Source organism: Cryptomeria japonica, chromosome 3 (genome assembly GCF_030272615.1).
Source record: "Cryptomeria japonica chromosome 3, Sugi_1.0, whole genome shotgun sequence".
Lineage (NCBI taxonomy): Eukaryota > Viridiplantae > Streptophyta > Pinopsida > Cupressales > Cupressaceae > Cryptomeria > Cryptomeria japonica.
Window position 1 is genome coordinate 863,476,991 of NC_081407.1, and position 14,502 is coordinate 863,491,492.

Consider the following 14,502-nt stretch of genomic DNA (forward strand, 5'->3'; position numbering starts at 1 on the left):
GAAAATAAAAATTGAGAAGCTACTTGCTGTATATCCGGTAAACTCTCCAAAAGAAATTGATGATTTGATTGCTCAAGCAAACCGGTCAGTATTCTCTACTGCACACTGACATATTTCACTAATGGTAGGAAGAGTTAATGAAGTGACAGAGGAAACAGAAGATGGATGGGATATATTCCTGGTTGAAAAAGAAAAACAAGAAGAGTATAGGAACCCTAAACCTATAAAGGTATATCAGAAAGATAGAGACAAGGGGAAAGGTAAAGTTGGTGGACCACCAAGCATCACAGTTAAAGACAACCTATCTCCACCGGTGAAAATAACAACTACTGAAGATCAACCGACAGCTGAAAGTATGGATGTAGAGGATAACAATCCTAATTATGAAGTCCTATATACTGTGAATGTTGATACTCAGAAGATCAACATAATAGTAGACAAAGATACAATTGATAAGTTAGCTATGGCTAATGAGCCTCTGGTAGTAGGGGAAACAGAGAAACCGGCAGAAGATACAGAGAAAAATGTAGAGACTGAGTCACAGACTAAGACAACACAACATACAAAGAAACCAACAGAGCTAAAGGCTCCGGAACAACACCAACCGGAACAGGTACATAAGGAAACAGTGCCACCGGTAACTAGTGAAGTAGGAAAACTAGTGCTTAAAGAAATGCAAACACAAACTGACCTACCAGAGGTCAATACAAGCATGGTTACTTCCACCGGTACTCAGATTGTTGGATCATCATCAGCATTCCAATCAACAAATGTGACTGAGGTATTACTTGATTCTATTAAGAAAATAATTGACTGCAGCTCACAGGCTTACAAAGCAATTGATGATTCCATACCAATTTTGAAGGTAATAGCTCCCAACTATAATATAGATAATAAAGATTCTTTAGGACAATTGGATACATTGTGTAAATATATCTCAGAAAATATTGAGAAAATAAAGGAAGAGTCAGTGAAGGATAAGGTAGAAATTGAAAAACAAAAATTCTTTGATGAAGAAATAAAGAAGTGTAATAGAGATTTTGACACACTTTTACCGGAACTATGTAATTTGTTGAAAGAATACAAAAATCTATATAAAGATACCTGTAAAACAAAATTTTTGACTGTAGATATTGACAAGAAAATGAGCAAGGCACAGGATGAGATAAATAAACTTGCAGACAACTTTGTCAACTCACCTAATACACTATCAGTTTTTGAAGAGAAGATAGCAAATTTTGAGGAAGAATTACTCAAATTGGAAAGAGAGAAAGAAAGAATAATAAATAAGGCAAAACATTTGAGATCTAAACTAAGTCCAAGATTGGACTATTTAGCATCTCTGTGGAAGGAAATTTCTGAGGCATTGACACAAGGAAGCAAAACACTGACAAAGCATTTGCAGCATCTCACTAGTACAGTGAAGAGAACTAAGACAATAATAAAGGATAGTAAGAAGTTTATGGATAGTATAAACTTAATTTTGGGAGATCTTTTTTAGATCATAACTACCCAGCTACAAGGTTGAGATTATGGATAGATGAAACTACAAACTCTACTGACATCTTGACAACCTTTGTCATTGATGCCAAAGGGGGAGTAGTGGGATGAGAAAATTCAAAACACAGGAATCATATGCTTAGGGGGAGCTCTCACATTTTTGGTAAACATTTTTTTTGGTAACATTTTTGGACTACACATTTTTGGTTACTTTTTGAAATTTCTCATGAGTGTTGCCATCAATCCCAAAGGGGGATATTGTTGGCATATGCACACTCCAATGAGACATTGTATGTGATTGAAGGTTTTGTCATTGATGGCAACCTTGCAATCCTATGGCACCAGCAAGATATTATATCGACAAAGCATTATAGCAGCAAGTTAGTGCACCGACATCAACAGATCACACTCTACACCAACACCGGCACAAAGAAAAGAAGTATAACGACACAGAGGCCGATAGGATTTTATTATATTATATTTTGTTTATTATTGTAAAAACTTTGTAAGCCGACTTGGCAAATTGTAAAATGACTCTTTATATAAAGGAGATCATTATAGACATTTATATAAGAGTAGGAGAAGCATTAAGGAAAATATTAGGCAGACCTAATGTGCGAAATATAGGTCAAAGGGTATATGTAAAGAACAGAGCAGGAACCGGTACTGAATCTGGCATTGAAGATGCTATTGTAAAGAAATACAAGTTATTGGATTAGTATAATCCTTATTTGTAAGTCAGTGTGACTTCCCATTGAGCAGTGAGCTCTAGGCAGTTGGCCTTCCTACATGTGCAGGCCCCTATTGTAAGTAATATTCTCTTATTGGCCAGTGAGTGAATATTGTGGGTCACAAATCCCACTAAGGTTTTTCCCACACCGGGTTTCCTCATTAACATCTTGTGTTATGGTGTACTTTTCATGTGGATGTTATTGATTCTATTTATTGTATTGTTTCTTGCATACTGGTACACTATTATATTATGTTCTGCATGTTTTAACTTAAGAAATTCTTATTACGGGTTAGATATTGATTCACCCCCCCCTCTCAGTATCTATGGGACCCCTAATAGAGACTATTCCTTCACCGGTAGAACAGAGTATTACTCCACCGGTAGGAGATTCTTCATCCAACTGAGAAGTAACCCTTGGGGGTATTGCGACAAGTTGAATATCATGTAGTTTACCCTCGGTTGATGGTGTGAACATTAATTTCTTCTCTACCGACAAATGTGTTAAGTTTAACTTAACTAGCGAGCATTTAATGTGGTTGTTAAAAGAAATGACATTATAAATCATCAGTTTTCCCTCTTTTTTTATTCACCGAGCATTCAAACTTTTAGAGAGCATGAAATCTGAGTGAAGGCATTCAAGGCGAAGAAGTGAAGCAATTTCTTTGAAGCACTCAACCTTTATCAAGCAACTTAAGGTATTTTTCAAATGGCTTCCTCTTCTGCTCCGGAATTTATTGCAAACACTACTGTTGTGGAAATTGTAAAATGCCCTAGGCCCATTTTGAAAATTATTCCTGAGGTAGCTAAGCAAGATGATTCCATAGGTTCTTTTTTAAAACTTCCTAAAGGTGTAGCTTATGCTGAGGACCCTAAAATTTATATTCACTGCAATATTGAAGAACTAGGTTATGTGGAAATATTAAAGATGTTTAATACCGTAATTTGTGATAAGAATGGAAATGTTAAACCTGAGAACAAGGTTATTGAGACCTTAGGTTTTGTAGAAATCTTGAACATCCCTGAATTTCCAGAGGAGGTAGTGAGAATTGTCCTAAGTAGGGCACATGGAGAATTTCTTTGGTTAGACTCAGTCTAAAAATCGACCCGACAAACAATTAGGGTAGTGACAGGCTTACCCTCTACCGGCAGCAGACCTGACAAGACAAAGAAGGTACCTAACAACACAGTCATGACCTTAACAGGAGCAACATCTGATAGTAGATCTCTGAGAGTAAATGACATCAAGGATATCAATGTGAGATTCATAAGTATGATTTAAGGATATAAGACCACACATGCAAACCAACTTAACTCAGTTTCTAGTCTTTGCATTAAAAGTGCTTATGATATGTTAAAAAATGATGCAAAAATAGATGTGTGTGAATGGCTAAAGGATGAACTAGTTGATAATTTGAAAAAGATAAAAGGAGACAAGAAAGGAACATTTAGTTTTGGTAATCATTTGGTATGCCTTATGTTGTATTTCTCAAAAGAAATCCCCAGTATTGGATAGAAAGATTTTAGATATGACATACCGGTAGGCAAACAGTTGCAAGAAGCCTTCACCGGCATGGGTACTGCTAGGGAAAATAATATAATTGAGTATTTCAAAGCTTTCCAAACAAAAATGAAAAATAGAGAGAGACTACCACAAAGTATTGTAGATAAATATGAAAAGGAAATTTGCTTTGTGATTAAGAAAGATGAAATTTGGAAGCAGTTCTAACTAGAACTATATGGGTAATTGAAATGGGGTATGAGGCTAATGTAATTATTATTGAAACTTATGCTAAAGCCCTATTGGAAGCTCCTAGAGAAGCAGCAAAAAAAGTTTTTGGTAGTGTAGAATCAATAGAGAGTGATGTACAAACACTGAAACAAAGGAAGAAAAGAGAAAAGTACATAAGGAGTGCATCTAAACAAGCAAAGGAAATAAAAGAAAATGTCTTGAACCTTACTAGAATAAAGGAAAGTGAACTAGAAAGATTACAACTGAAGGCACATATCTCACTAGTTGGCACGTCATCTGACAGTGACATACTTGTTGAGTTTAAGAGAGTTGATAGGAAGAGAAAACCTTCACCGATACCCTCTCCTCCACCCAAGAAAACAAGGGAGAAGAAACAAGTGGTAAGATAACCGAAAAACAAGTTGACACACAAGAAGAAACAAAAAAAAGTTATACCACCTTTGGATAACTTACTGAGTGAAATCACTGATGAAGGCAACTTGGCAAATGTGAGCAAACTGTATAACACATTTACTGATTCTGAAAAGGAAAGTATTGAGAACAACATAATTCTACATCTAGACATTTATAAGAAAGTGCTAATTGAAGTAGTATATGACTTAACAAATGACCTATACAGAAGGTTAGATGCAAAGAGGATTGTATTTATGGAGTTAGATAAGAAACTTAATGTTGAAAAACTTCTGGTTGTTCATCCAGTTAACTCAAAAAAAGAGATTGATGAAGTAATTATTGAAGCAAACAAATTAGTTTTTGCAAGCGGTCACTAGCATTCGAGCCTAATGGCTAGAAGAGTTAATGAAATTGCAAAGGAAACAACAGATAAATGGGATATCTTTCTTGTAGAAAAGGAAAAATAGAAAGAGTTGAATAGATCCAAGAAAACAGTCAAGGTTTATCAAAAGGAAAAGGACAAAGGGAAAGGTAAAGTTGGTGGAATACCAAACATTAAAATAACTGACAACCTACCACCACCCTTAGCTACTACATCGGTAAACATTGATGACATACCGGCTACTGAAAATGTTGACATAACACATAAGGACACTAACCCTGAATCAAAGATTCTATTCACAATGAATATTGATACTCTGGAAGTGAACATTGTTGTGGATAAGGATAGCATAGAGTTGAAGAATGATATTACTGGAAACATTGCTGAGCAAACGGCAAAAAATATTGAGGTTGGAATACAAATAGAGAAAGCAGAGCAAACAGTGCATATAGAACAACCTTTGGACAATGGAATAAATACTGGTAGTGTAGATGCTGGCACAGAGAAACCGACAGAGATAGAGACACCGACAGTGGATAACACAGAGAAACCAACAGAGAAACCGACAAAGGCATAGATACATGTTGAGATAGTAAAACCGATAATCACTGAGAAACCCAAAACATTGCCAGTAGAAATGCAAACTTAGAATAAGAAGAAGAAGAAGAGGAAAAGCAAGAAGAACAAGCTAGAGTCATTCCTAGATATGTGAAACTGCATCATGATCTGAAGCAGATCATAGGAGATAAAGATGCAGGGATACTCACAAGAAGAAAGGTGAAAGAGAACTCTTGCATGATTTCTGAATTTGAGCCTAAGACCTATAGAGAGGCACTTATAGATGAATACTGGATTAAGGCAATGGAAGAGGAGCTCGACTAGATAGAAAAGAATGCAACATGGTGTTTGGTACCCATACCAGAACACAAGAATCTCATAGGTACCAAATGGGTCTTTAGAAATAAGCTAAATGAAGAATGCACAATTGTAAGGAACAAGCCAAGACTTGTATGCAAGGGATACACTCAAGAAGAGGGAGAAGACTATGGAGAAACCTTTGTCCTAATGGCTAGACTAGAAGGTGTTTGAATACTACTTGCATTTACAAAATTTAAGGGATTCAAAGTATACCAGATGGATGTGAAGTCTGCGTTCTTGAATGGAATCCTAGGAGAGGAAGTGTATATTGAGCAACCAGATGGGTTTGCCTTATCAAAAGATAGTAACATGGTGTGTATATTACACAAGGCCCTGTATGGATTGAAACAAGCACCAAGGGCATGGTATGAACATTTACACTCTCATATTGTGAAGATAGGATTTCAGAGAACAAGTGAGGACCAAAACATCTACCTGAAATCTGAAGGTAATTAGATTCCGATCTGTGAAGTGTTTGTAGATGACATAATTTTTGGAGGAGATGATGAAATGAGCCATGCATTTGAAAATGAAAAGAAGAAAGAGTTTGAGATGTCTCTTATTGGAGAGATAAAGTTCTTCATTGGTCTAAAGATTCAACAAATGAAAAAGGGTGTCTTTATTACCCATTCCAAGTATGTGAAAGAGGTATTGAAGACCTTTGGCATCGAGGGGAGCAAACCGGTTGGTACATTGATGGTGACTGGCTGTAAATTGACTAAAGAAGATGATTTGGTGTTGGTTAATGAGAAGGAGTACTATTCAATGATTGGTAAGCTTTTCTATGTGGTACACAGTAGATTAGATATTGCTCATGCAGTGGGCTTTGTGGCCCATTTTCAGAAAAATCCAATAGAATACCACTTGGTAGCAGTCAAGAGGATTCTTAGATACCTGAAAGGGAAAGTTGATTATGGATTGTGGTATCCATACAATGGTGATTTTAATTTGAAAGTTTTTACCAATGCAGATTGGGCAGGTAATGTGGACGACCGAAAGAGCACAACCGATGGAGTGTTTTTTTCTTGGTGGAAGACTAGTCTCATGGACGAGTAAGAAGTAGATTTGTACTTCTCAGTCTATAGCTGAAGCAAAATATGTGGCAGAATTTATGAACTACACTCAAGCAATCTGGATGAAACATGTATTGGATAGTTTCAATGTACCTATATCTGAACTGGTGAGTGTATTTTGTGACAACACAACTGCAATAAATATTTCCAAGAATCCGATATTGCATGATAGAACTAAGAACATTGAGCTCAAGTATCATTTCTTGAGAGAGAAGATTCAAAACAAAGAGGCTGTATTAGAACATGTTTCCAGTAAGGAGCAACTAGCAGATATATTCACTAAGCCCTTACCAAAGACTACATTTACCTATTTGAGAGGTGAATTAGGGGTTCTACCCCTTCATGAATTAAACTAAAGATTTGTGCTCTACATCAGTCAGGTTCTACAGTGTCAAATCTTTCAAGATTGATGTGTTGAAGGATGCTACTCCATAGGGGGAGAAGCATAGTGGAGAATGGAATATTGTGCCTCCACTTTGGCATTGTTGTCAAAGGGGGAGAAGATATCTGATGATATATGATATGGAAGAATATATATGATATATGGGGGAGAAGATATTTGTAAGATATAATTGCATTGGTCTATATTGTTTATAGTTGCAATGCTAAACTGATTATTGCCATCAATGCCAAAGGGGGAGATTGTTGGCATATGATGAACCGGTATGATGATATGATAATAATGTACGTTGTCATTGATTTCAATAAGTATAGGTGAACCGGTATGAAGATTGGAAGAAGTTGTTATTGATGTTCAAGTTGGTAAACCGGTGTAAGTGTGACTACCGGTTGGTAGTCTCAGCTCTAGGGTTTCCGGTTTCGCAATCTAGCATATGCAATGCAACCGATGACATTCTATGATGAGTTAGCTAAGAGATGAGGATGAGATCGCGATGCCATGTCAGTTTTGTGCAAGTGAAGGATTTCCTTAAGGAGCTTGCATGTGAAGATCAATTGCATTAAATGTCTACCTCAGGAATGAACATTCTTCTTAGCAGTATGAGAAGAAAGCATGATGGGTTACTGATTCTCATGTGCGATGAAGAATGGACGATGCAGAATGACTTGTGATCTGTTTAAGATTGTTTTATTCTATGCAAAGTATTTGAATGGTCAGGATTAGACTACCTGTATTATAAACCTAAAATGTTTAGGGTTTAGGGTTTATGTTACTGACCTAATTCTTATCTATAAGGTCAATGAGTTTTGATATTATTGTTGTTGGTAAATGTTGTGTTTGTATTTGAGTGATGAGATACTTGAAAGACCAGTGATTGCAGAGTACAAGAACTAAAAAGGATCCGCCTTAGCAAGTTGTGCTGTTATCAGATCAAAGATTTACCTATTGTCTTCTAACCATTTCAACAGTTGGAAAATCCTTTTACCGGGTAGCTTTAATGGGATTATTGTAAATCCTCTAATCAGGTGACTCAAGATCATTGAATTCTTCAAATCCTCTAGCGAGGTAACCTTTAATAGGGTATATAGCCATCCCTTAACCGGGTGATCTTTAATAGGATCTGTTCCTAACAGAACCTTATTGTAAAGTCTTTAACCGGACTAGACTCCTAACAGAGTGAGCTTCAAAAGAGTTCAAAAATAATCTTGTGGGTATTCATCACCACCATGGTTTTTCCCATTTGGGTTTCCACATGAAAAATCTATGTGTTATGAGTTGTGCATTTTTCATGTGATGATTAAGCAGTCTTTGTTTAGGTGATGCATGCAAAGCTAATGGTTATGGTATTACTGATATAACACATACATGAGTATATTGGTGAAATAGTTATCAAGTGTTGAATGTTATTTGAAGTATTCAGTTTTAATGGTTAAGTTGTCTGAAGTTTTACCGTGTTTAACCGGTATTGCCATGGTTAAGTTCAGTGATGAAGACAACCGGTTATCATTGTTTTAACTTGATAAGTTGTTGATAAGTTTTTGTATGTACTGATTCACCCCCCCCTCTCAATACCAGTTAGGGTATTTGTTGTTCATCATTATTCATCGAAGGCATGCAAAACAATGGTATATAATTTCCATACTTATTGGTTTCAATAAGAAGTTGTGGATCAAACTTTTCTAATTCAATGGATTGTAGTATTTTGTCTCTAGTATTGTATAATGATACTTTCTCTCCCACAATTAATATGCATCCATTATTAATTACTGCTATCTTGTAAATTCTCTTAGGTAAATCAATGTGAAAAGGAGACCATTTATATGTTTCTTTACCTTCTTCATTATCTATTTCTAATTTCCACATTTGATGATATTCTTTGTCAACCATCACAATGCAACTGTCACATCCAGCTATTTCCCAAGATGTAGTAAAACTCTTCGAGTGAATCATAGCATCAAAATATTTTTCATAAACTTTTGTTTGTACTTCATGAGAGTCAAATTCTGCAATTGGTGCATACTTCCTAGTAGTATCTGTTGGTGATGGAATTATCATCCAAGTTAATGTAGCGTAGTTGAATTCAACAATCTCGCCATTGTTTGTATTATTTCTCATCAAGTAAAATCTTCCCTTACAACAAAAAGATCTTCCCATTTATTTGCAACAAGACATAGGTGTAGTGGAAAATTATAGATTAGTGTTTTGGAAATCTAAATTTTCCCATTCTCCTCTAAAACAAAATAAATATATAAATAATATTATTACCTACCCACCATAACAATCTAATCAATTCTTTTTTTTTTTGCCTTAGGACATAATTTTAGTAGAAAATTACATCAGCAACTCCTTCAAAATCTTAACTACTCTATGTAACCATTGGATACGAGATAGACAAAGCTTTGAAAATCGAAACTATTGATTTGTCTTTGAAATAGAACAATATTTATCTTACCTACCATTCTTAACTATTGGATCACTTATTTTCCACAAGGCATAAATTTAGCATATAAAAATATATTTGTTACCTATGCTTGTAAACTATTGGAACACTTATTTCAAACCATTTATTTTATCTAGTTTGAGCAATTTTTATTTAACCATTCAACTATTTATTTTGTTCCATATATTGATTTTCTCCATCAATTTTCTTAAATGTGTCCTCTTCTATCTTATGACCTTCACTTGTTTGAATGGCCAAAGAGGTGTAGGTGTGTGAGATAGGAAAGAGAGTGTTAAAAAAAGTTCATGTTGTATGGCTATAACAATGAAAAGCCTTCAATGGATTAATTAAAGTATAGAGGTGAGTAAATAAGTGTTTTTATTTTGGATGCCTAGGTTGTTTTACTCTTTGTAGTGAAAGTGTCCACAAGATGGAAGCCAGTAGAGGTAAGTATTATATTTCTCTTGCTTATGATATATTTAATTTTATTTTTTGCAAAAATGATTGTATTATAAAACTTATATACTAACTCATGTTAATTTGATAAATATCTCTCTTTCCTTTTTTCCAACTTTTATAGTCATAGATCAGAAATTCATTATGATACTAGACAGGAAGCCAGATAAAAGAACAAACAAAAAATATGTGATTTTGATTTTCAAGTTTCACTGTGAATTTTTTTTTCAACTTCCACTATGGTAAATGAGAAATTGATTATGATGCTAGAGAGGAAGAAAGAAAAAAGAACAAACTAGACAAATGTGATTTTGTGAGTGATATAATTTTCTACAGTTATAAATATTATATATAAAGTATTATTAAAAAGGCTAGGATAATCATGCTTAAGCTTTCTTATTTCTGTTGTGTTGCAGGCTCTCAATGAACGTGCAAAAATGAGTCAGAGAACAAAATGTTTGAACATGCAGAGATGTTTGAAGTGAGACTGAAAGAAGTGATTGAGAATTCAGGTATTTTAATAAGGGATGAAGATCCAAAAGGCGAAGGGCATTACAATCAATAGCAGACACATCAGATTTTGCTGACCCAATATTCTCTTTTGATTGTCACTTGGCTTCCATCTCCTACAAAAACACTCTCAACAACACTTCCAGATCTGATAAGCCTGGAATATTAAGAAAACAAAATAAATTTATAAGCCTAGAATCTGAAGAAAAAAAAAACATCATACGGAATTGAAAAAACTAGGATTTTTAAGAAAATGTGAACAAACAACTTTGTTTTATAAAGTCAGAACATCCCAACTTATTAGCCTATAGCAGATCCGTGATCCATTATGTTGTTCAGCCCTAAACTTGAAATATCCTTCAACAACTTCTAAAACCCTAGAGAGATCACACAGATAAGAATCGACTTTCAAGTTGTTAGTTTGTTAGTTTGTTAGCTTGGACAACTGTTTGTCCATTTGCTAAATAATTAGTAAATAATTATTTGCTAAATAATAAGTAAATAATTATTTGCTAACAAATGTAGTTAGAGTTCAAACAATTTTTATTAATTATTTGACTCTTTTTAGAAACTTCTAGCAACCAATTTGGTTAGGGCTGTTTAATTGTGTGAAGAACTTGTAGTGTTAGCAAGTAGTCTTGCAGTGTTAGCAAGGGCGCAGTGATAGCATTGGGATAGTAGCAGGGTGGAATCTCAACAGGAGAAATTGGGAGGTCATCGAAGCTCTACCAGTAATAGGCAAACAGTATTTGTATCTCTTGATTTGCTATAGTTAATATATATTCCTCATATGTAGTACTGGTTTTCCCTTCGGGATTTTTCCAGGGACAATTGTCCAAAAATATTGTGTTCATTGCGTTGTGTATTTTTATGAGTTTGTGAAATTGCAGTTGTGTTATTTTCCAATATTTGTTGCTCAAATAATCTATCAAAGATAGGAAGATAATAATCAGTAATTGTAATAGATTTTTCACATGGTATCAGAGCTAAGTTGAGGGTAGAAAAGGTTTACCCTAGGCAAGGAAAGAAATTGAAGGGTTATAAAATCTAGATTGACTTCTTTAGAATTATTATTTCTTTTATCCCTTGAGATGGCCTCAGTAGGTTTAAGAGATCAGGACAGATTAGATGGAGCCTCAAATTTTGGTGTCTGGAAAGCCATAATTTCTTTATTGCTAGAAGAGAATGGTATCAAGGAATATGTTACCACTGTTGTGACTATACCTATAGATGCAACACTTCTTGTAGCATATAAGAAGAATGATGCCAAAGCAAGGAGGCTAATCCTTGATGGTGTCAAGGACCATATAGTTCCACATATTGCAGAGTTAGATACTGCAAAGAAGATGTGGGATACCATTTTGAATCTGTACCAGAATGCTACCACTAATCGGAAGCTGATTCTCAGAGAAAAGCTGAGGAATACCCGAATGAATAAGGGAGAAGATGTGATGAGTTACCTCACCAGACTTAGACTTGTCAAGGATGAATTAGTGGCTGTTGGAGATAAACCAAGTGATGATGAGCTAGTACGGATAGCCCTAAATGGGTTTTTTAAGCAATGGGATGTCTTTGTTCAAGTTGTTAATGGACAAGACACCTTACCAAGTTGGGATTGACTTTGGAGTGACTTCACTTAGGAGGAGCTTAGACTAAGCCTTGTCAATGGAGCCAACAATAAGAGTCAAAAAAGTGAGGCAGAATAGGAGAACGTTGCCCTAGTGGGTAAAGGAAAAGCAAAGAAGGGGTCCAGCAAAGGATCAAATCCACAAGGTGAGGAGAAGAAGAAAGACTTGTTGAAGATCAAGTGCTATGGCTGTCACGAGTCTGGCCACTATGTCAGCAATTGCCCAGAAAGGAAGAAGAATGACAAGAAAGGCAAGAAGCAAGTTGCAGCTTTAGCAAGTGCAGATGAGCTCTCGAATAGAATGGAAGATGAGTTTGCACTCACAGCGTGTATGGTTAGCTCAACCTCACAGAGTGTTTGGTACATAGATAGTGGGGCGTCATTGCATATGACAGGAGTTAGAGAATACTTCTCCAGTTATAAGATGGAGAGCACCAGAATCCAGATCTCTATTGGAAACATGTCCAAACTCAACTCAGCTGGGAAAGGGACTGTTCAGTTTCAGAGGGAGAATGGTAAGATGATTCCTCTTCATGATGTGTTGCATGTTCCAGGCTTAGGGATGAATTTGATTTTTGTATCTATCCTTTAGGGAAAAGGGTACAATGTACTCTTTAGAGGGGCACATGTAATGATTAAGCATAAGGATTGGAAATCACCCATAGCTATTGGAGTTAGGAGTGGTCGACTTTATAGGTTGCAGTTTGATACTCCTAAGGCACTCATGAGTAGCAGTAATCCTAGAGATCTTGGAGAGCTATGGCATAGGAGGATGGGCCATATACATCATGGATCACTTAAATTGCTTCATGAGACTGTGACAGGTGTTCCAGAGGTGAGCACAGAGCATGATGATGTATGTAAGGGTTGTGTGTTGGGGAAGTTTGTGAAAGCAACTTTTCCAAGGAGTGACACTAGATCCAAGGGTTTTCTTGATCTAGTACATTCAGATGTATGTGGACCAATGTCGATGAAATCTCTAAGAGGGTATGAGTACTTTAGTACTTTTATTGATGATTTCTCCAGGAAGATCTGGATATACTTCTTGAAGACCAAGGATGAGGTTTTCAGTCGCTTCCAAGAGTTCAAGGCTCTTGTGGAGAACTCGATAGGAAAGAAGATAAAGGTTCTTCGGTCAGACAATGGAGGCGAGTACAAAGGGAATGAATTCCAAGAGTTTTGTACTAGGGAAGGAATCAAGAGAGAGTGGACTATTCCTTACAGCCTGCAACAGAATGGGGTTGCTAAGAGGAAGAATCGGTCCATATCGGAGGCAGCTAGGGCTATGCTACATGATCAGGACCTGCACTGTTACTTATGAGAAAAAGCATGTAGTACGACAGTATACATACAAAACAGGGTTCCACATAAGGTGCTAGGGAAGATGACACCAGAGGAAGCATTCACTGGGAAGAAGCCAGATGTTAGTCACTTCAGGATCTTTGGGAGTTTGGCATATTGTCACATTCCAAAGGATACACGTACCAAGTTATATCAGACTACAGAAAGAGGGTACTTTGTGGGGTACAGTGAAACCTCAAAGGCATATCAGATATTCATTCCAGGGACCAAGCGGATTATTGTTCGATGTGATGTCAAGTTCATGGAGGAAAAGGCATTTAGAAGGTCCAAAGATTTGCTAGCAGTTGATTAGAGTGAGTAGCCAACACAAGCTCTAAGGATCACTCAATCGAAGCAAGATCAGCAAAGCTCTAGTACAGTTACTAGTACAAGCATAGGCTCAGGAGGTGAAAGTTCTCAGAGTATGGAGCAACAGGTGCAAGAAGAGATGCATCAAGAAGACATGGAGGTTGATGTTTCATCCTCTACAATTGGTAGTAGGAACCATGAGGTTTAGCCGACACAAAAGAATACTCAGGAGTTAGTGGGTACTCCTAGGAGGAGTAGTAGGCAACGAAAACAACCAACCAAGTTTGATGACTATGTTGCATTAGTTAGTTAGTTGGTAGATAGTGAACCTTCTAGCTATCAGGAGGTTGCACAACATCAAGTGTGGAAAGATGTTGTTTTTGAGTATACTGCAATTATGCAGAATGATGTTTGGGAGGTAGTGCCTAGACCAACAGATAGCGCTGTGGTTGGATCATGTTGGATCTATAAGATCAAGCATGGTGTAGATGGTAACATCGAGAAATACAAGGCAAGGTTTCTGGAAAAATGGTTCTCTCAGAAGGAGGGAATAGACTATGAGGAGACATTTGCTCTAGTTGCGAGGTATACTTCTATACAAGCTGTAATCTCAATTTCAGCACAAATGGGATGGCAGATCCATCAAATGGATGTCAAGATAGCGTTCCTC